We start from the raw sequence: 21924 nt of genomic DNA, 5'->3' as shown, positions 1-21924 counted from the left end.
CATTCTCTTGTGTGCTTGTCGCTTGTCCCAGCATTCTCCTTGTACTTCACACTCTTTCCCTTTATTGGCTAGTTTTTCTTTGAGGACATTTATTTCCTATCTATAAAATCCATCTATCCTAAAGCCATTTCTAATTCCCTACCAAACTGAAATCTATTCCATCTCTGCCTCAAGCTAAGTTTTTAGTTTTATGTTCCTCCACGCCTCAGCCTAAATGAGGTACAAGTAGCATAATGAACTCCGACCAAATTTCAAGGATGGCTTATGTGGCAAAGCGAACAGATCCTGCTTCCATTTCATAAGGTGACAGCAGCCAGGAGACTCTTCACTAATACAAAATAAAGCAAGTGGGGAAAGAGTCATTGGCATTGAGGCAGTGTTCATAAAACTTAGAGAAAACTCTGCTGGAGATCATTTCTTCTCTCTGGACAATTACACTGATTACAAAGCATCACAAACAAATATTAAAACCTATTATCAGAGACACAGACTCCAAAACCACCTCTCAAAGGGAAATAGCAATGTGGTTATCGCAGCTTACTTCCTTTTATTTTTTCTTTTTGTTTTCAGTTTCATAAATCACATTTTAATCTTGCTTCCCGTATCTTCCTAAGATCTCTCTGATACAGGAAGCAAGATTAGAAACACAATTACAAAGATAATAATGAGAATTACTCTTTCTGGCATTCTCCATGAAACATACCCACAAATAAAAACTTCCAGCATATAAATAGTGAATCACTGCCACATTCTATCTAACTCTTTAAAGATTGATAACTGTACCTTTATGAGGATTATAAGGAACAGTTAATCTTTAAGAGTGAAATACAAAAAATAATAAAGTTATTACAGATTTAAGGTGTTACTATGATAGTATGCTAAAAGCTTGTTACCACTTAGTATTAACTATGTGAAAATTAATGCAAATTCACAAATAATTATTGAGCATAGACTATTCTAGAGACGTGCTCCTGAACCCACAAGAAATGCATACTACTTTGTACTTACTACTACGTAAGTAGTTGAAGACAGACAGCCAAAGTTTTCAAGAATTCACTATAAATTGTAGGAAAGATTAAAGGTTTCTCAAAGCCTTTGTGTATTTTAATTACTTTTAACACACATTCTCACAGCTTTATATGAGAATCATCTAGCTCATCAACCTAGCTCTTTGTAACACATTGCACAGTGATGGAGACTAAAATATTTTAATGAAGGACCTTTTACAGCCACAGTCAGAGATGATCCAGGAAGTATGAGTAACTCCTTTGTCAGGTTTTTCTATCATTATTCTCATAATGAGAACTAGTTTTTCGCTCCTGGTTCCAAGCAGTATTTACATACCTTGTAATGATGGCTTCCAACGTATGCTGAGTGTAATAACCTGTGCTCTTCAGAAAGCGTCACAAGGCATTAAAAGAGAATTGTCCATGTCAGTTTTAGGACTGAAAGACTTCTCTGATGGCAGGTCTAACTGCCACCTGCTACAAGTTCTGGTTGGCAAAAAAGATGCTGTGTCATATCATTAAAGAGCCATGAAGCTACATAAAATAATCTCACCTAACAGTGGCCATTTCTGGCTTGTTAAGAGCAGCATCCCTTCGAAAAGATCATTCTGAATTTTGTCACTAAAAGTTTTTACTGACATAAATAAGATATAGCTTGAAAACTGGAACTCATGCTCAATAGTCTCATAATTTTAAAAATCTACTTAAATATTTCTGGCTTGGCTTTAACTTTGGATGGAGAAACAGTAAAGTATGAATTTGAAAGTGCTTTATTTTTTTATTTAAATTCAATAGAGATAGAATTTAGTGATTCTTCAGTTGCATATAACACCCAGTTCTCATTCCTTCAAGTGCCCTCCTTAATGTCCATCACCCAGTTATCCCATCCCCATACCACGTTCCCCTCCAGCAACCTTCAGTTTGTTTGCTATAGGTAAGTCTCTTACGGTTTGTTTTCCTCTTTGTTTTCATCTTATTTTTCCTTCCTTTCCCCTATGTTCATCTGTTTTGTTTCTTAAATATGAGTGAATTCATATATTTGTCTTTGTCTGACTGACTTATTTCGCTTAAAATAATACCCTCCAGCTCCATCCACATGGTTGCAAATGGCAAGATTTCATTCTTTTTGATGGCTGAGTAGTATTTTATTGTACTTGTGTGTGTGTGTGTATCACATCTTCTTTATCCATTGAAAGTGCTTTAAACACACCTGAAACTTCATCCCTTTTCTGAATAGCATATAGAAAATGGAAGGCTGTCTTCTCTAAATTAGACATAAATATTGAGTTTACACACTAATTACTAGACCGGATTATGCATATTATGAATAACTAGAAGGTAGATAGAGTTAATATGTCACATTGTTACTATTTATTATCCTGGAATTTCAAATAATTGATTATATCTTTCTAAATATTAAGCCCACAAGAAAATAGTTGGTTACCCAGTATAAGGACACATGATTACAATGAGTCCTCAAAATGCCTGCACCCTTTTACCACCTGTGTTTACTTAGTATTTATTCTTTATCTCTTGTTTTAGGCCTTGGTTTTCTAAAAATATTGTCGTTCTAGGAGCTTCCAGGCCAGGTTCATGGAAAATGATTATGTGAGTACCTTTTCTTAATATGATACATTCTTGTTTTAAAAAAATGTGGCCATGTTAGCTGTTGATTTACATATACAGACTATTCCTACTTTCTCCTTTTACAATGAAGACTAAGGAAACAAATTTATTTTTGAAATATATTAAACTATTTTTGCTATTGTTCCTCTGTTTTTCCCTTAAATTCTTGCTTCCTAATTATCCTCTGAGGTAAGATATAAGTAGATGATGGATAAAATGGAGAGTATAAGATAGAGTTATTATGCCTCCCAAATCAAACAAACATATTTTTTTAAAGTGCATTGACATATGCATTTATTTTCCTTTCTCCACCCAAATGTTTTTATTTATTGTTTATATTTGACAAATTCTTCAGAGAGATTTTTCTCAGAATGATGCATTCAGAAATGTTCTACATATTGGAATAGGACCTTAAATCAAGATTAAGCATATCAATAAAAGTCTAAACTTGAATTGGATCTTAGCATTCTCGACTTCAAATCCTTTCTTTAACTGCCTGGTGCATGACTTTTGAGAAGTTTTTTTTTTTTTTTTTTTTTTTAATATAATGAAAGAAAAAGATATAGTATTTCATTATTCTGCAATTTCTATGACAGAACTTTCTTGTCCTAACATTATTTTATCACATACAAAGTTAACACTCTCTTGTTAGTAGATATATCTTGCTGGAGGATAAGCAGAAATGTGCATATTCCTCTCTAAGTTGAGTTTGGCTAAAACAATGATTTAGTAGAGAGTCAATGAGGAATTAATTTTCAAAGAGCTTGTCTTCATGGTTTAATTCTTAAATAATATTAGTGCCATTGTGACTTGATTATAAAATTACTTGAAGTGAATTGTGTAAATGATTGCTTGAAATAATTGTGTCCACTGACACGCCACCTGAGAAAATTGAAAATACCTTCAGTTGGATTTGAAGTGTAACTTTTTTCCAAAAGCACACTTATTCTTCTCAGTATTCTAAAATAAAATGAAGTGCCATGATTTTCACTAAGTGCTACATCTGAGGAATGATATGAGATGTAAAAGATAACACAAGTTATTTGAAAGCATTCTTAGGAAATTTTTTGAAGATTGCCATGCTGCTGAAGATTGCTAAGTATCCTGAAACAAAGTAAAAAACAAAAACAAACACTAATATAATCAAATAAGACTTCACATGGTTATACCTGCAACGCTTGTGGGTAGAGGAAGCATAGTATTACATGGCAATCCCCCCAAATCATAAGAGAACAAATGACTAAAATTAACATGTATCAGCTTTTGGGAAATAAAATATTACCTAATTTAGGACTGGGAGCACACTTAAGAGTATGACAAATGTAACCAATCCCTAGGATTCAGAAGTACACATGTCTTTCCAAGTTGATATGCTTTATTTAGACATAGAAGAGAACCACTATGATTAAATAGGATTGATTTTTTAAGCTTTTAATTTCTTCCGAATTAATTAAAAAGTGCTTTGTAACTATATGATTATACAACTTACCAAAGGATGTTACTCAAAATAATCCCATTTATACTCATTATATACTTTGCTAAAACATTTGTTTATAACCTAAATGTAAGCTTAATATATAGGGCTATTGTCTATCTTTAAAATAAAAATATCTTATTTCTGATTATATAAATAATATATGCTCATTATAAAGCAAAATAAAGTTTACATTATATGGAAAAGCTTAGGGTAAAATGTGACAATTATGTGAAAAACAAGAAAAGTCTCACTGCTTCACATCCATTATCAATGACATTTTATGGCCCTACTCTTTCATGTATTTTTAATTTAATTATGTATGCATGTAAATGCACTACTATCAAAGTTGGTTCATATAATTTAAATTTGTTTTTTCTTGTGGGCAGTTGTGGTAGGCAGAATAAGATGGCCTTCATGATTCTTGCCCCCTGGTATTCACATCTTTTATAATCCCCTCCTCCCCTTGAGTGTGAGCAGGACCATTAAATATGGTGGGATATCCCTTATGTGATTACAGTACGAATCTGTTGACTTTAGGTGAAGCAAAAGAGAGATAATTTGGGTGGGGCTAACCCAATAAAATGAACTTTCTGAAGGAAAGTGAAGCACCAGAGAGACACTATCCTGCCGGCCCCAAAGAAAAATCAAACTGCCACCATATTAGGAGCTGTCTATCAGGACATGTGGAAAGGAAATATGGGCAACAGCTAGGACCTGAGACACCACCCTGCTACAGCCAGAAAAAGGAAGGGATCTTAGTCCTACAACCATAAGGAACCAAATTCTGTTAATAACCATGCCAGAGCATTCTAAAAGGACCTCAAGCACCAGAAGGCAGCAAAGCAGCAAGCAAAACCTTGACTGCAGCAGAGGACCTAACTCTTACTCAAATTATGAATCACAGAATCTGTGAGATAATAAAATGGTGGTATTTTAGGACATTAAGTTCATAGTGATTTGTTGTGCAGCAAGAAAATGTTAATACAACAGATTTTGACAAGAATTTAATTTTTTATTCTTACTTACTTTGATGCTTACTTATTCTGCCTGTTACAAGTTCAATCTACCCAAAATACCTACAAAATTCATCAAATATCTTTTGAGTTTTTATTTCAGTAATTTCAAAGATTATACATTATAAACTATTTATCTGACCTAGAGTAGCAATATTTTTTCCATGAACCCATGTTTTACTTTAATAGTATAATTTCTATAAAAATATTTTTCATAGATTCAGATTTAAAATTTTTTAACATAGATAAAACTTCCTTCCAAGAGTTTCTTTTGTTTTTTAATTTAAATCTTTAATCCATCAAACTATTTTTTAGTATGTCTGACTTAATGGTCAAACTATATTTTCTGCCAGAAGACTAAGCACTTGTGCCAGCAACTTTTACTAAATAATTCATTTCTCCGCTAAATTGAAATACCAGATAGACATGCATTTTTTTAGTAACACTGCTAAAAAGGTAGAAGAATCTCTCATCAAAATTATAAAGAGATTAAAAACAGTTTTTAAAAGTGTTATACAATTATAAATTATTGACAATTATTGAAAATAGTTATACAATGAATTTGGGAGAATTTCTTAAAATATCTCATTAATAATTTATGATCACCATAATTAAAATATTACGTGTCAGTAGGTTCTTAATGAGATATAGGGCATTATTGTTTATCACATTAATTTGTTTGAATAATTCTACCTTTGATTATTATATTCACATGTTGTTAACTCTGTGACAAATCTAAGGTTAGTAACATGTAAATTAATTGGACACATTTTCTGTGGAGCAGGAATCACTAAAAAGTGAACTAGAAATAACAAGATTTTTATGACAAGAATTATTAGCTACTCTCCCAAATCTAGGATCTTCTCATCTTCCTGGAAACAGTTAAGAGTCTATTTCCAAGGCTCTATTGAACTTACTTCTGGCCATGTGACTGCTAGCTAGTGGAGTGTGAGCAAAAGTAACTCTGTGCCTGTTCCAGGCCATAAAAATCCTCCTTTGGAAGCTCTTCCATGATCTTTTGCCTTTCTCTGTAACTGGAATGGAGATAAGTCTGAGGGCAACCCTATGATTACCTGAAGGAGGGCCATTCTGCCAACCTGTTACCTGCCTGGCATTTTTACATGAATTAGGAATAAATTTCTATTACTTCCAAATAATTTATTCATGTATTTGTTTGGCTTTTGTTTTATTTTTATTTTTTGCTCTGCAAGTTAGCCTGCTTTTAATACATACCAATTACATGCTAATCAATATCCTAAGGAGTTTTAGGTGCATTATTTCATTTAAACACTTAGGAACACTACAAAGGAGACACAACAATATTCTGAGAATTACAAATAGAAATGTGCATTTTCAGTACCTCTTGTATTACTTTCTCATTACTATGTTATTATTTTATTCACACATTTAATGATTAAGATATTAAAGGAGCTGGTAAACACTACTCTTAAGAAGGGAGATAACATTAAAAATCTTTTGAATGGGTCAAATTAAATATATTTAAGAAAGATGAGCTGGAGGAGATCTTGCACACCCATTGAACTCGCAACAAATTCTTCTTGAGTGTCTAAAGCAGTTTAATAGGCACTTTTCTAGATAGAAGATAAGGTAGAGATCCCATTAAAATGGAAAAGACAATATTTTATAGATGATAAAACTCAGATATTTATCAAAATTATGTAGTAAGTCTGGAAACATTCCCTGGATCACTTGACAATTTATATCTAGCAAATGATGAAGCCAAGAATGTAATCCATGTGACTTGACTTGAAAGCTTACCTTCTTTAGCAGAGTGCTAAACTGAGTACCTCTTTGTATTTTCATACGGCCATAGATAGACTCTAATAGATACTCAGCACACCTTAGCTGCTGGCAATCAAGTCTTCTAACAGGACTTTGTACAATGATACATTAACTCTAAATCCAAGTGAAACTTGGAAATTCATATTGTGAGGCTAAGCGATGCACAAATATATAGAACAGATGTAGGAGCTGGCTAGACAATGGAGTTCAGAATAAGAGTCTAGCTAAAGATGCACAGCTATCATCAAGAGGTGCACAGCTATTAAAGACCATTAACTGGTTACCAGAAAATAATCAGGAGCATGCAAGATATAAAGTTAAGTCAGTTATATAAGAATCTGGAAAGTAATCAGAAAATAGAAATGTTTCACAAGATGAAGTCCTTTTAGAAAGCCAGAAGGTAGTAAAGAACTAAGACTAGAGGAGCAGAATAAAACAAAAAGGAAGTTGAACTTGTAAGAGACCTCTCCCAAGCAAAAAGATGCTGTGTTCATCTGGGTAGTCTTCATTATCATAAAAAATACCTAAAAAATGTACAGTGTCTCAAACAAAATAGAAGATTATCATTTGTTTACATAAGAGTCCAAAAGAAGTGTTATAAACAGTGAATAGTTCTTTTCCCTCGGTAATTTACAGACTCATGCTCTTTTCAACTGGAGCTCCACCATCTCCTGGGATCTTACCGCTATCTGCACCAAGTTGGAAAAGAGGGAAAACAAACTAATATGGGAGGTTTTGAAGTGACATTATATTTTAATAGTTTTGGGAGTTCAACTTGTTATGGCAGTAACCCTACCTTAATACAAGTGATTTTTTTTTTTCTAAATAGTTTAATCTATCCTACTTGATACTTTAGATAAATCAATTCATTAACATTGCATTCACAAAAAATTCAGTCAAATGCTCATACCTAAATACAAAAAAAACTTAAGAAATGTTGGCTAGCTGTGTGTCCAAAAGAAGTAGAAACAGATTTTGCTATGATGCTTATCTGCTTAATATAGTACAGAAGTCAGATCCAGAGTTGATCATTTCCTAATCCATGCAAACTAGGCTAAACCACCAAGCTTAGGGCTTGAGGTTGGACAAATTGTAGCATTACTGTTTTGCCAAGACATTAAATATCTCACATAAATACAGATGGGAACGTTTGGACAAATTTATTCTGTTCTCTTTTATTTTTCTCTTGAATAGTGTTTTTATCTGTTGTTTTGAATGTAGTTCTCTCCCACCAGTCATTTGAAACTTTTACTAACATCTTCTTTAGTTTCCTGATATTAAACTAAAATATAGACACACCTACAAGTAGAGACCCTATATATCTGCAATGTAAATTATCAAATGACATTAAGCATCATAGAATGTTGTGTTAAGATAGGTAAAATGTGTTATGTGCATTCACACACACACACACACACACACACACACACAATGGCAAGCAAAATGTAAATCTCCTCTAACAATAATTGGTTAATGGTTTTAAATATGAAGTAACTGTGCTTTAGCCTAATTATTAAAGGTTACTGATACCTCCAAACACCTAAATTAAGGAGGGTTAAATAAGCATCCCAAAGTAGATAGTCAACAGAGGACCACTGAATGACACTGAAAAATATTGATGTTTTCAATTGGAATAAAAATAATGTTAAAAAATATGCATTATTTTTTTTTGAAATTAGAATTATATGATTTATAAAGTCTTACAAAGTATTATCCTTTAAGGTCTTCTCTCACAAATTTCACACACACAAAAAGCAAAATATAGCATGTATTTTTTGAATAATAAATTAAATCAGGCCTTCATACTTTATGCTTGAATATAGCTAGTACTCAACTTTTGGAATCATTACTAATGTTTTTTTAATGATGCACATATGCACTTAGGAGGTGCATATATTAAATTTTATATTAAATTATATATTAAATTTATATTAAATTTTATATTAAATTAAATATTAAAGCTTATAGACCTAATGGCCATAGAGGGTCCAAAAGAAATTGTTTTAAATGTTTCCTTTGAAGAAGTAGCAAAATCTTTGTGTTTGCTCTCCCACAACAATCGAATACTACATGGTACCAAGCCATCACTGGCTGGAACATTCTTAGCAGGGAAATACAGCACTGAAAACAATCAATGAATTTTATCACAATAGACCTGATTTCAAGACTAACTGCAAACATGCAAGAGTTCAGTGTTCTGAAACACATAGCTATCTGACATCAGTACCTAAATCAGAAAAATTTCTCTCCATGCTTAGCAATAGAATATTGTTAAGAAATGTACTCCTCTAGACACTTTTTACCACTCTGTTTTTGTCCCCTTATGTTTAGAAACTAAAAATATAGTTTTATTTAAATTCAATTAGCCAACATATAGTAGTATTTTCATTGCAGCTTTCTGTTTTTAAGTTTCAAGGAACTGTGAAAATTAGCAAAGACAATAAGAAACGACAGAGGAGGTGATCTAAGCATGTAATTTTTTTCTCTTTACCCCAGTTTTCCTAAGCGTAGCCAATGGAAAAGGGAAATATCAGCCCCACCTAGAAATTTAAGAGGTGCTTATGAGAGAGTTATGAAGGAAGATGCTCTATTGCCTGAAATTTCTGTATCCACTTCCTGATTCTAAGGAGGCTTACTGCCTTTTACTTCAATTAATGTGCTTGGAATGATACCCACCAGAAATGTCAAAATTATTAACCACCTTCCTGTTATTAGAAGAAGACTAGTGAAAGTTTTACTTGCCTATCAAACCCTGAAGCCTCCAGTTGAGCTGAAGAGTAGGCTCTCTTTAAAGCCATTCTTCTTCCACCCACGTGAGGAGAAGAGCAAACTTCTACTGACTTCAAGAAGATGCCCAACAATATGCCTCTGGCCTCTGCTTAGGGAATGAGGGTGAGCATGACTTGTCAGGGAAAATTAAATTTGGACAAAAAATATTTGCTCTGGAGAGCCTGTACTAGCTACCAATTCCAGAAGTATATATAATGACATATAAATAAAAGCAGGTAATTTGAACAAATTAAAATCAACAAATAAAAAGAATCAGCAACTGAAAAACAGACACCTAGGGAAATAGAGCAAATGCATTGCAGTGAAGGCAAAACAAATAAAAAACATACAAGAAGAAAGTTTTTGTAAAAGTATTAATTATACTTTTATATGAGTATTAAAATAAATGCACTTCATTGAGAGTATTTACACTTTCAACAAAATGGAATCAAATTATAATAAAAATATTTGAGATAAGAAAAATTTTGTCTGGCAAGAGAAACATAATTGGTCAAGGTAAAAATGGTAGAGGATGTGACTAGTAAAATAAATTAGTGTAATAGCAGATAGGTTACATAATACAAACAGAAGCAAGAGGAGATAAAAAAAAGGTGTTATTTAGGAAGAGAAAGAAGAGAGAAGGCAGAGATAAAAAGATAAGTCAAATCTAGAGTGTCCAATATCCCTGTGTGTCAAACAGCATTCTATATATTGGACAGACTAGAAGCCTACACTGTCTAATCCAACAAAAATGAAATTTATAGGATATAATGTTCTTACATAAGCAGAGGTTTTGTTTTATTCCTGTACCTAGAATTGTATCTGGGACATGGGAGATTTCAGCAAATACTTCTTGCATAGATGGTTACATGGACAGATGATGGAAAGGTGGGTAATGGATAAACAAATGGATGGATCTTTTAAGAAGAAAATTTTACATGCACTGATTTTTGGAAAACAAACATAGGCAGAATTTTCCTTGCCAGCTTACTAAAGAATGGCAAAATCTTATTCCCTCAATGAAATAATATTCAATAATGCTGCAATGGTAACACTTGTGTTTTTAATCTGGAGATAAAGCCCTACTTCTGAGTGCTGACAAATGGTTTAGTACATTAATATGATAAAATTTATTTTAGAAGAACCACAATTATAACATAAGTAGTTTTTGTTTATTATGATTATAAATATTTAATATACAGTCTCCTGAAAACAAGAGAGCAACTAGAGTTACTCAGTGATATGTGCTTAAGAGCACTAATGTATCTTGAAATAACAGTACTCAGGCATGTACATAATAGTTAAACAACAAAACACAAATGGGAAGAAAAAGGACTCAGGGGGTAGTTTATAATGGGATGTTAAACCTTTTAGCTCAAGGTCACCAGTTTAGATCTTAGGTAAATCATCAGTCTTGACATATTTACCAATTTGTGGAAATAAGATGAAGTAATTCTCTCAAAAGCAGTTTGTTTTTTTTTAAGATTTTATTTATTTATTTATTGGACAGAGAGAGAGAGAGAGGGAACACAAGCAGGGGGAGTGGGAGAGGGAGAAACAGGCTCCCCGCCCAGCAGGGAGCCCGACGCAGGGCTCGATCCCAGGACGCCGGGACCACCACCTGAGCCAAAGGCAGACGCCCAACTGACTGAGCCACCCAGGCGCCCCTCTCAAAAGCAGTTTTATTAAAAATCAGGATGAATCGGGGCACGAGAATTTCATGTTATGATTATTCAAATGATAATTATGACTATTCAAATGATAAAGGATGAAGAATTTGTACCACAAATATGTTCATGTGAAACTCTAAAATATTCATTAACTACAGGTTGTCACATTTAAATATTGCCAGTTATTAATTAAATGTACTTTAATAATTAAATGAATATAAATATATATATATACATATATATAGTGTACTGGAAGTTACTCTTATATTTCACTATAAATGATTGGCATATTGGGGCACTTGCGTGGCTCAGACGTTAAGCGTCTACCTTCAGCTCAAGTCATGATTTCAGGGTCCTGGGATCCAGCCCTGCATCAGGCTCCCTGCTCCGCGGGAAGCCTGCTTCACCCTCTTCCACTCCCCCTGCTTGTGTTTCCTTTCTCGCTGTGTCTCTCTCTGTCAAATAAATAAATAAAATCTTAAAAGAAAAAAAAATGATTGGTATATTGGTAACACAGACATGAAATAATTGGAATATAACTAAAATAACTAGAAGAGAAAACTTAAGTCATTGGTAAATTCTTTTAATTACCATGAGGAAAATGACTTCTTAAATCTAAAATCGAAACCAAAATCTTTGCTCATAGTGATGCCCATTAGTGGTCAGTAGCTGAAATTTCAGGTTTAGAATCCACGTCTTATGAGACTTCTTCAATCACTATGCTATGCATTGAAAGTAATGTAATATTGTGTATCAACTATACTTCAATAAAAAGAGACAATCTCAGGACCCTGGGTGGCTCAGTTGGCTGAGCAGCTGGCTCTTAGCTTCAGCTCAGGTCATGATCTCAGTGTTCTTGGATCAAGCCAAGTCAGGCTTCCTGCTCTGTGAGGAATCTGCTTGAAGAATTCTCTCACCCTCTTCCTCAGCACCTCCCCCTGCTTGCACTCTCTCTGTCTCTAAAATGGATAAATAAATCTTAAAAAAAAAACCCAAAAACTCAATCTTTTGAATGGCATAAAAATTGCATGGATGTACTTTAATTAATTTGATTAGTCTTTTATGGACATTCAAAAAAATCTTACATGTATATGGCCAACAGCATATATAGGATAAATACTTAGAGATTAAATTGCTGGATAAAAGAATCTGTGCATATTTAATTTTAATTAAGATGTCAAATTTACTATATATAAATATATGTGTGTGTGTGTATATAGGACACACACACATATCCGTTAGCAGTACACAAGAATGCCTGTTACCCTTTATACTTGTTAACACTTTTTGATTTTGGCAAAATGATAAATAAAAATAAAAAGGTGTCTACTTAAAAAGATACAAGTGAAAAAAATGAAAGCTGAGTGGAAAATTCTCTAATGATTTCCTTACTTGAATTTTATTTAATCCAAAAGCATTTTCCTACTACTTCTTTTTAAGATTAAAAAAAAATTATGCCTCCTACTTGTTTTGAATTCCCATAATGTTTATAAGGTTGAAGTTACATCCTTCCAACAGCATGGAACCTTTTCCACACATTTTGTGTGGGCTGTGATGTAGAGTTCTGGAGTATAATCCAATGTATCTTTATAAATACAGAGGCATTTATAAAGACTCCCACTATTATGTGAATAAAGCAGCATCTCATACTAATGATGAACTCTTAGGGGAAAAAGCATTTATATCCAGATAAAAACACATATACAGTCATTTTTTTCTCACAGTTAACAAACATCAGATGATTTCTTTTATTTTTTTAATTACTTAATGTCCCTATATTTTAGTGATTTTTAAATAGATGTTAAGGGAAGCTGCTATAATGCTCTTTCAAAGAAAATTAAAGATCAATATAAAGGCCACAGGGCTTGGCACATAGTAGGCATAAAATATACTTTGTAGTTAAATTATTTTTGAATCTTTTGTGTGCATAAATGTATTTTATTTAAAATGTGTCTGAAATACAGAATATTATAACAGAAATCAAGCCTAAGTAAAAGAATGCAAATTATTCCATAAAAAATTATACCTTTGCTTCCTTAGTGTCTGAGAACAGTATGAGTAATATGAATAACTGCTTTGCACATATTGTACCTATTATTAAATACATCTGAATAGCATACAGGATCTACTAATTATGGAAATATTTTGTTATAATATTCAGCTGGACGATTTGAATAAAATTAAATTACAAGCTGTACAAAACACAGATAAAGCTTGTTCTTCCTTATATTTTACAGGGTTATACTTTGTGCTTTCCTTTGCTGTTTTTTTCATTATCATTATCAACTCACATTTTCACATGTAGTTTAGCCAAGTTTAAAATAAATTAACAAATTTATCATACCTTCTTATGTACTATCTTTCACACCAGAAAATGATATGAAATATTTTACCATAACAATTATTTTTCACACGCATCATGTAAATATTATAGTGTGTCTGTAGACAAGATAAATGTTTGGACAATGGCAGAAAGATCTGGGAAGTGCCTGATCTTGGTCATGGGTATCTAAGCGGCTGGTGCTGTTTTAAGACCCAAAGTTGGTGACAAAATATTATGACCTCTGAAAGATTTATTTATACACAAGCAAATCCCTCAGAATAGGATATGGCTTGGCTTCAAAATCAGATGACCTGCAGCATGTCAGTGAACCAATGTCATTCTTTCATGTGTTCTTTTCTTCTCTATTTCTTTAAAATATTCTATTTCTCCAGACTTGTTTCTTTTTTTATTGTTATTTTAATCACCATACATTACATCATTAGTTTTTGATGTAGTGTTCCATGATTCATTGTTTGTGTGTAACACCCAGTGCTCCATTCAGTACGTGCCCTCTTTAACACCCATCACCAGGCTAACCCATCCCCCCACCCAGCTCCCCTCTAGAACTCTCAGTTTGTTTCTTAGAATCCATAGTCTCTCATGGTTCTCTCCAGACTTGTTTCTTTAAACCTCCTTGTGGTCCCTTAATACAGTATCTATGTCTATTTTCCTGGTGCTAAGCTACACAAGATACATACCAATGTGTATATAAATAATCATATGCCTCTTATTGATAGAGCAATCAATCAATACCAATACATATGCATAAAGTGTAACATACATTTAGTACCTGAAGGTATTAAGGAGGAAACTGGCTGTGTATTTAAGGCCTTTCAAGTTTCTAATTTTGTCATGTCAGCCTCTCACAACACTTAAAAATTCAAATGGATTCTTTCTCCAGCCTTTTTCCTTATGAAGCCCAAATTTTCAGAGATTGGCCCATTCCCAGAATTAATCAATCCCTGCCCCCCAGGGTAAATGCATCTGAAGAACACCTCATGTCTCAAACTTTAGTCACTATAATCCTGTTGCCGTCTCAGTTTTCTGACAATTTAAAAAATTCATCTAGCGGGCGCCTGGGTGGCTCAGTTGGTTAAGCAACTGCCTTCGGCTCAGGTCATGATCCTGGAGTCCCGGGATCGAGTCCCTCATCGGGCTCCCTGCTCAGCGAGGAGCCTGCTTCTCCCTCTGACCCTCCCCCGTCTCATGTACTCTCTCTCATTCTCGCTCTCTCAAATAAATAAATAAATCTTAAAAAAAAATTCATCTAGCTTTTCTAGTTCTTTTGAGCTGAAATGTTGACTTAACAATCAATTACTCCATCCTACCAGCAATGGAAAGACTATTGCCAACATTTTAGATATATATGTAACCCAGACCAAAGCATGGGAACAAACAGGAGTATACACTGAGAACTAATTCATGTGAAGAACAATTGAAAATGTTGCGTGTTTTGCACAAAAAGCAAAAGATTAAGTCATGATAACCAAACTCAAAATTTGAATGCCTGTCATATTGAAGACAAATTACTTATTTTGGCTTAGAGAATAAGTAAAACCTATAAATGGATATGGTAGAAATAAAAGATTTCATCTAAATTTGGGAAAATTATTTCAATGATATCTCATATGGTAAGAAATTTCCAAAGACTGGATGTATTTAAGAAGACATTTAAAGGTAACTTTTTCTAATGTTTCACTACTATATATAATGTCCAACCAGATAATTTCCAAGGATCTTTTCAATTTAGAATTTTGTCATGTATATTATAATTGACACTATGAGACATGTCACAGGTATTTAATAAAAACATGATTTCTTGGGCTTTGACACAAATAGTATTTTGATAATTCCCCACTTCATCTCTTTCTTTATGAACTTCATTTACAATTGTTGATGAGTTTATTAGTTTCCTGTGATATACATGTAAGTACATTTAACTGAAGATCAACTACAGATATAGAATTCTGAGAAAAAAAGCTAAACATAATTAGGGATTAGAGCTTTCAAAATCACTTAGGTATTTTAAATTGTTAACTAAAAAAACTGAATTTTTAAATATGCATTTCCTCATTTCTTAAGGAAAATTATTTTATGCATGAGAAAAATTTTATTTCAAGTGCTTATAATTTTTTTTAAAGATTTTATTTATTTATTTGACAGAGAGAGAGAAAGAGAGACAGTGAGAGAGGGAACACAGCAGGAGGAGTGGGAGAGGGAGAAGCAGGCTTCCCCATGAGCAGGGAGCCGGATGTGGGGCTCTATCCCAGGACTCTGGGACCATGACCTGAGCCTAAGGCAGACGCTTAGCGACTGAGCTACCCAGGCACCCCTCAAGTGCTTATAATTAAATAAATTCCTCTATAAGATTCACGGACATAATTTATTTCAGTGAGCTACAATAAATACAGGAAAGTTTACATATAAAGCAATTTTCAACTAAAAGAAAGAGACTTTGATTTTTTTTTTTTTTTCTTTTAGAAAGAGGGAATGAGGAAGGGAGGGAGAGAGAGGGGTGGGGGGGGCAAAGGGAGAGGGAGAGAGAGAATCTTAAGCAGGCTCCACATCCAGCACGAAATCCAATGTGGGGCTTGATCTCACGACCCTGAGATCTGACCTGAGCTGAAATCTACTGCCAGAATTCTTGTTAATTAGGATAAATAACCAATTGGCAAGATAAAATTAAGGTAGTAGTTCAGCAAAGAGATCATCCGACTATGAATGAATGAATGAATGAATACATGAATACATGAATACAGAAGAAATTTTAGTACCACTAAGTAAATGCACTAACAATTTTCACATGTCTAAGGATAAGCTGCTAAATATTTTGCTTTGGGTTTTTGAGTTAATAAAGCAGAGATGTCAGTGGAATATTTAATTCAGTGGCCATGAAATGGAAACAGATGATTTGATTAGGAGAAGCAAACAAATGCTTGAGAGAATTTTATCCTCTAAGGCCTCATAAATGGACATTAATATTTTTTTTAAAGTTTTCAGTTTGGGGGCGCCTGGGTGGCTCAGTTGGTTAAGCGAATGCCTTCGGCTCAGGTCATGATCCTGGAGTCCCGGGATCTAGTACCACATCAGGCTCCCTACTTGGCAGGGAGTCTGCTTCTACCTCTGACCCTCCCCACTCTCACGCTCTCTCTCTCTCCCTCTCTCATTCTCTCTCTCTAATAAATAAATAAAATCTTTTAAAAAAAGTTTTCAGTTTTAAAACACAATATTCATTGTGAAAAATCATGACTCTCATGCAAATATAACATTAAAGTGTCAAATCCTTTATTCCATTAATTTATTAATAAAGAACCAGTTAAGATATTATGATAGCTTCAAAGCTAGGTATCTATAGGTAGTGTTGGATAAGATTGTTGTGTTAGATTAAAAAAACTAGTTAATATCCAACAAGGCCACACAATGTAATCATAGGGTTGTTTCTTCCCATGGAAAGAAAGTATTTGCATCTCTACCAGACAAATTCTACAAGCTAGTCATAGGCTGAAGAGATGCAAAATAAACCAAGAGAGAGAAATGTCAAGCTCAGTATTGTACTGAAAATACATCCAGTAATTTCTTAATAAATCTTTAAGGCTCAAGACAGCACTAAAGGAGAATGAAGATACCCCTGGAAAAACAAAGAATAACAAGAAAATGGAAGAATTATGCTGAAATCTAGATCAGCAATAGCAAAATAAAGAAAAATAATAGAACACTAATGAAAAGGTTAAGCAGGAAAAAATGTTTAAAAATAAAATTTCAAAGTCTTGGGGCACCTGGGTGGCTTAGTTGGTTAAGCGTCTAACTCTTGATCTTGGCTCAGGTCAGGATCTCGGGATTGTGAAATCGAGCCCAGCCTTGGGCTCGGCACTGGAGTTGGAGCCTGCTTAAGATTCTCTCTCTCCCCCCCTCTGCGCCCCTCTTCCCCCTCTAATACATAAATATATATATAGGCATATAAATAGATAAACTGACAAATAGATGAACAGATAGGTTGAGAGATGGATGCCTGAGACTCAGTTGGTATCCTTTATCTGTGTACAACAGAAGTCTACTAAGTTTATTTTAAAACATTCTACATGCCAAATGCAAAATAATGCTAGGATCCCCAAGACAAGAAAAATATGAAATAAAAAAAAAAACTAATGTCATTTCTTTCCCAAATGAAGGCTTCTTAATTCAAACACCTTTGAACTGCAGGAGGTGAGGGTAACAAATTTTTTAATTATATTTAAAGTTTTGATTACTATATAGAGTTAATAATTTAATTTCTTAATCATTGTGTTTTGCAATAAATACAACACTTTATATTTCCAAAGCATGATCAGTAATTATACCAGATACTTTATTGTTACATCCTATAAACCATGCTTGTTTAAATGCCAGTTACCTATTTATTTTTTTCCATGCCCCGACCTACCTCCCCTCTGGTAATCATCTGTTTGCTCTCTATAGTTAAGAGTCTGTTTTTTGGTTTGTCTTTTTTCCTTTGTTCATTTGTTTTGTTTCTTAAATTCCACATATGAGTGAAATCATATGGTATTTGTCTCTCTCTGACTGGCTTATTTTGCTTAGCAATATACTCTCTAGCTCCATCCATGTTGTTGCAAATGGCAAGATTCCATTCTTTTTTATGACTGAATAATATTCCATTGTGTGTATGTGTGTGTGTGTGTGTGTGTGTGTGTGTGTGTTTGTGCGTGTGTATGGCACTTTTTCTTTATCCATTCACCTATCAATGGACATAGGCTGCTTCCATAGTTTGTCTACAGTAAATAATGCTGCAATAAACACAGGGGTGCATGTATCCCTTCAAACTGGTGTTTTTGTGTTCTTTGGATAAATACCTAGTAGTGTGATTACTGGATTGTAGAGTAGTTCATTTTTAATTTTTTGAGGAACCTCCATACTGTCTTCCACAGTGGCTGTACCAGTTTGCATCCCCACCAGTAGTACATAAAGGTTCCTTTTCCTTCACACGCTATTTAAAAAATTGTAAGTGTAACTCCCATCAATGTATCATCTCTATATTATGTTACTCATATTTTATTTTAAGACAAGATACAAAAATCAAAATATATACTCATTTACTCACACATTTATCTTTTGCATTTCTACCAGAGGAGAGGTGATGGAAAGCAAATCTTCATGGAAAACATATTCCTAATATAGACACCCAAGTCACTTGGTATGGCTCATGGATCATTAATGACTAAATATATTTATTATTTCCTTAACTTCTCTTTATTTCCTTTCTGTTGACCTCTTACTTCTGCTCCAAAGATATAGAAAATAATAGCAAATACATGAAAAACAATAGAAAAAGAACTTTTACAAAATATCCTTAAAATTATTTTATATTTAAAATTATCTATGAAAAGTCTAACCAAAAGTAAATTATAGCTAAATTGATTACATATACAACCTTTTCTTTCTTTTTTTTTTTTTTAAGATTTTATTTATTTGACAGAGAGAGCACAAGCAGAGGGAGAGAGAGGGAGAAGCAGGCTCCCTGCTGAGCAAGGAGCCCAATGTGGGACTCGATCCCAGGACCCTGGGATCATGACCTGGGCCGAAGGCAGCCGCTTAACCAACTGAGCCACCCATGCGTCCCACATATACAACCTTTTCAATTAATTCAAAAAGTTGCTGTATTTCTCTGAAGAATTATTGTTAATTGCACTGTATAACATATATTATTTTATCAGGTTGCAAATTGTATATGGAGTAAAATTGAAATCATGTAAAATAGCCTATGCATAGAGAGAAAACTATAAGAAAATATACCAATTTATTTTAATAAAGTGAAAATTAAAATGCATTGCAATTTACCAGCCTCTGACAGAAGGCTTAAGTTTCACTGCCTAAACAAAACTACAAAGAATTTCTCCTGTGAACATGCTTAGCAATACCAATTTAACATTGTTTTTTTTTCTTTTGTTTTACATTCCCTTTTTTCTATTGTGCTCCACAAATATCTTTCAACCTAAAGAATTATGAATTAATAACCCTTATTTTTCAATACTTAGGAAACAATAATCTCAAACAGGATATTTATTTTCATGTAGAAATTAATGTTTGAAAAATTTGAGGATCTGTGAAGTTATATTAAATGCATTTTATTTATTTATTTATTTTTCCAGTTGGCTTTCTTTTTTTTTTATTTTATTATGTTATGTTAATCACCATACATTACATCATTAGTTTTTGATGTAGTGTTCCATAATTCATTGTTTGCGTAATGCATTTTATTAAACAGGCACGACACTATATGTTCATTTTGGGCTTCATTTTTAATCATTTTTTAGATCCAAGTTGAAGCTGAATCACATGTGAAAATGAGATATGTTCTACTTACAATTATAACTACTTATCTTTCCTCTAAAATGTTTCAATTGAAATTGAAATCATCAAAATTACACATAGCTTCATTGGTTCTCATAACCTTGGATGTAAAGTAGAATAACCTGGAAGGCTTTTATATATCCTATGCCTAGATCATACCCAAGACCACTTAAATGAACTCCCAGGGGCTTTTTTTCCTCCTCAGATGATTTCAAAATATGTTTGAGTTTCATAAGTATTGCTTTATAGTACACCCATTTTTTCTGTTGTTTTTGAGGTTTACCTTGCATACAATATAACAAGCAGACTACTATTCATGCATGTCTAATAACGCAGTTCCCTGTTTTTCCTGACTACATATAGTTTGTTTTAAAGTAACAGCTACAAAAGCTACTGAGATTTTGCATTTTCAGGGAGAAGAAAACATGTATTTCTCATGGTTTCTTCGGAGTATTAGTAATTCTTCCCTACATTCAACAGTGTTTGCCCTAACCTTAGAAATGAGAGGTTGAAATTAATGATTGAAATTAAACTCCTTTATTAGACAAAGGAAAAAATAATAGCTAAAATGCAAATATTTCATTTTTAGCAGAATTTAAAAAGAAACCATTTGAAACTGTGTTTTTTTTTTTTTTTTTTTTAGAAAGAATTGTTAAAGCATTTGACATTCTTCTTGGCCAGATGAATCATTTATAGTTTTCTAGTTCCGTGAAATTTATGACCATCCTGCTTGTAGTAGTTATAAATAAAAAGTTTCAGTATAATTTATGGTGGGAATTCTTTATTGGTTTCCTAGTAATGTTAAAAGTGTCATGACTGCATCTTATCCTTTAAAAAAAAGGTGCTGTTTTCTCCCTTTCATTGTAGGATTTTGGTATTGATTGGAATTGTATGAACAATAACTGTAAGTCGCTACCTTAATCCAAATTAGAAATAATTGTGGAGAAGAGAGGTACTAATGGGAAATTATAATAACAACTTCTTAGGCTTAAATTTATGTTAGAAATCAAGTCCAAATTTTATGAAACTTATGTAAAGGTAATAATATTTCTAAATACCTCCCAGTGAATGTGTGTGTGTGTTTGCTTTGCTTTTAATCAATAAACTTGCTTTCTCCCCCCACCCCTCTATTTAAAGTTGACAAAGGAATACTGCCCCAAGAAATAAAGAAGATATATCAAAGGGAAATGTTTTCCAGGGAGGAAAAAAGAGTTGAAAGTCCAAGAAACTCATGTGCCAATGATCTGGCCAAGCAGCTGCCAAGGGTGGGGCCTCAATGGCTAGAAAAGAAGGCAGACCCCCAAGTCAGTAGGAATAAATATTAGGCATACTCCAAGGCTAGTGGGACCAGTTTTATCCTTTTAGATATATGAAGAAGTGTGAAATAATAGAAAAAAAAATATATATATGGGTCTCTGCCCCCAGATTCAGGCACAGAGCTCCTAAAACTCTTGAAATTCCCTAAGTGAGAAGAGCACTAGCAGGATCTTTTGTTCTAATACGTGGTTTTTGACCCTCGTTCTGAGACAGGGCTCCTGAAACCCCTCATAATTTACTGGGTGACAGGAGTGTCTTTTGTGCTAATAAAGCAAGCTTGACTGGGCTCCTGAATGGCTCCTGGATGAGGGTTGGTTATTGGAAAGACCAAGCCATAATTAGAAGCTTGGAATTTTCAGCCCTGCTTCCCACTCTCTTCAAAAGGGGAAGGTCTAGAAATGGAGTCAATGATCTATCATGCCTACATAATGAAGCCTCCATAAAATCCCCAAAGTACTGAGTTCACAGAGCTTCCATGTTGATAAACACATCCACACCAGGAGAGTGACACACCCAAACTCCATGGGAACAGAGGTCCTGTGCCTGGGACCCTCCCAGACCTCACTACACTGCA

This window comes from Halichoerus grypus, chromosome 2 (assembly GCF_964656455.1).
Source record: "Halichoerus grypus chromosome 2, mHalGry1.hap1.1, whole genome shotgun sequence".
NCBI lineage: Eukaryota > Metazoa > Chordata > Mammalia > Carnivora > Phocidae > Halichoerus > Halichoerus grypus.
Note: the sequence above shows the minus strand (reverse complement) of the source record.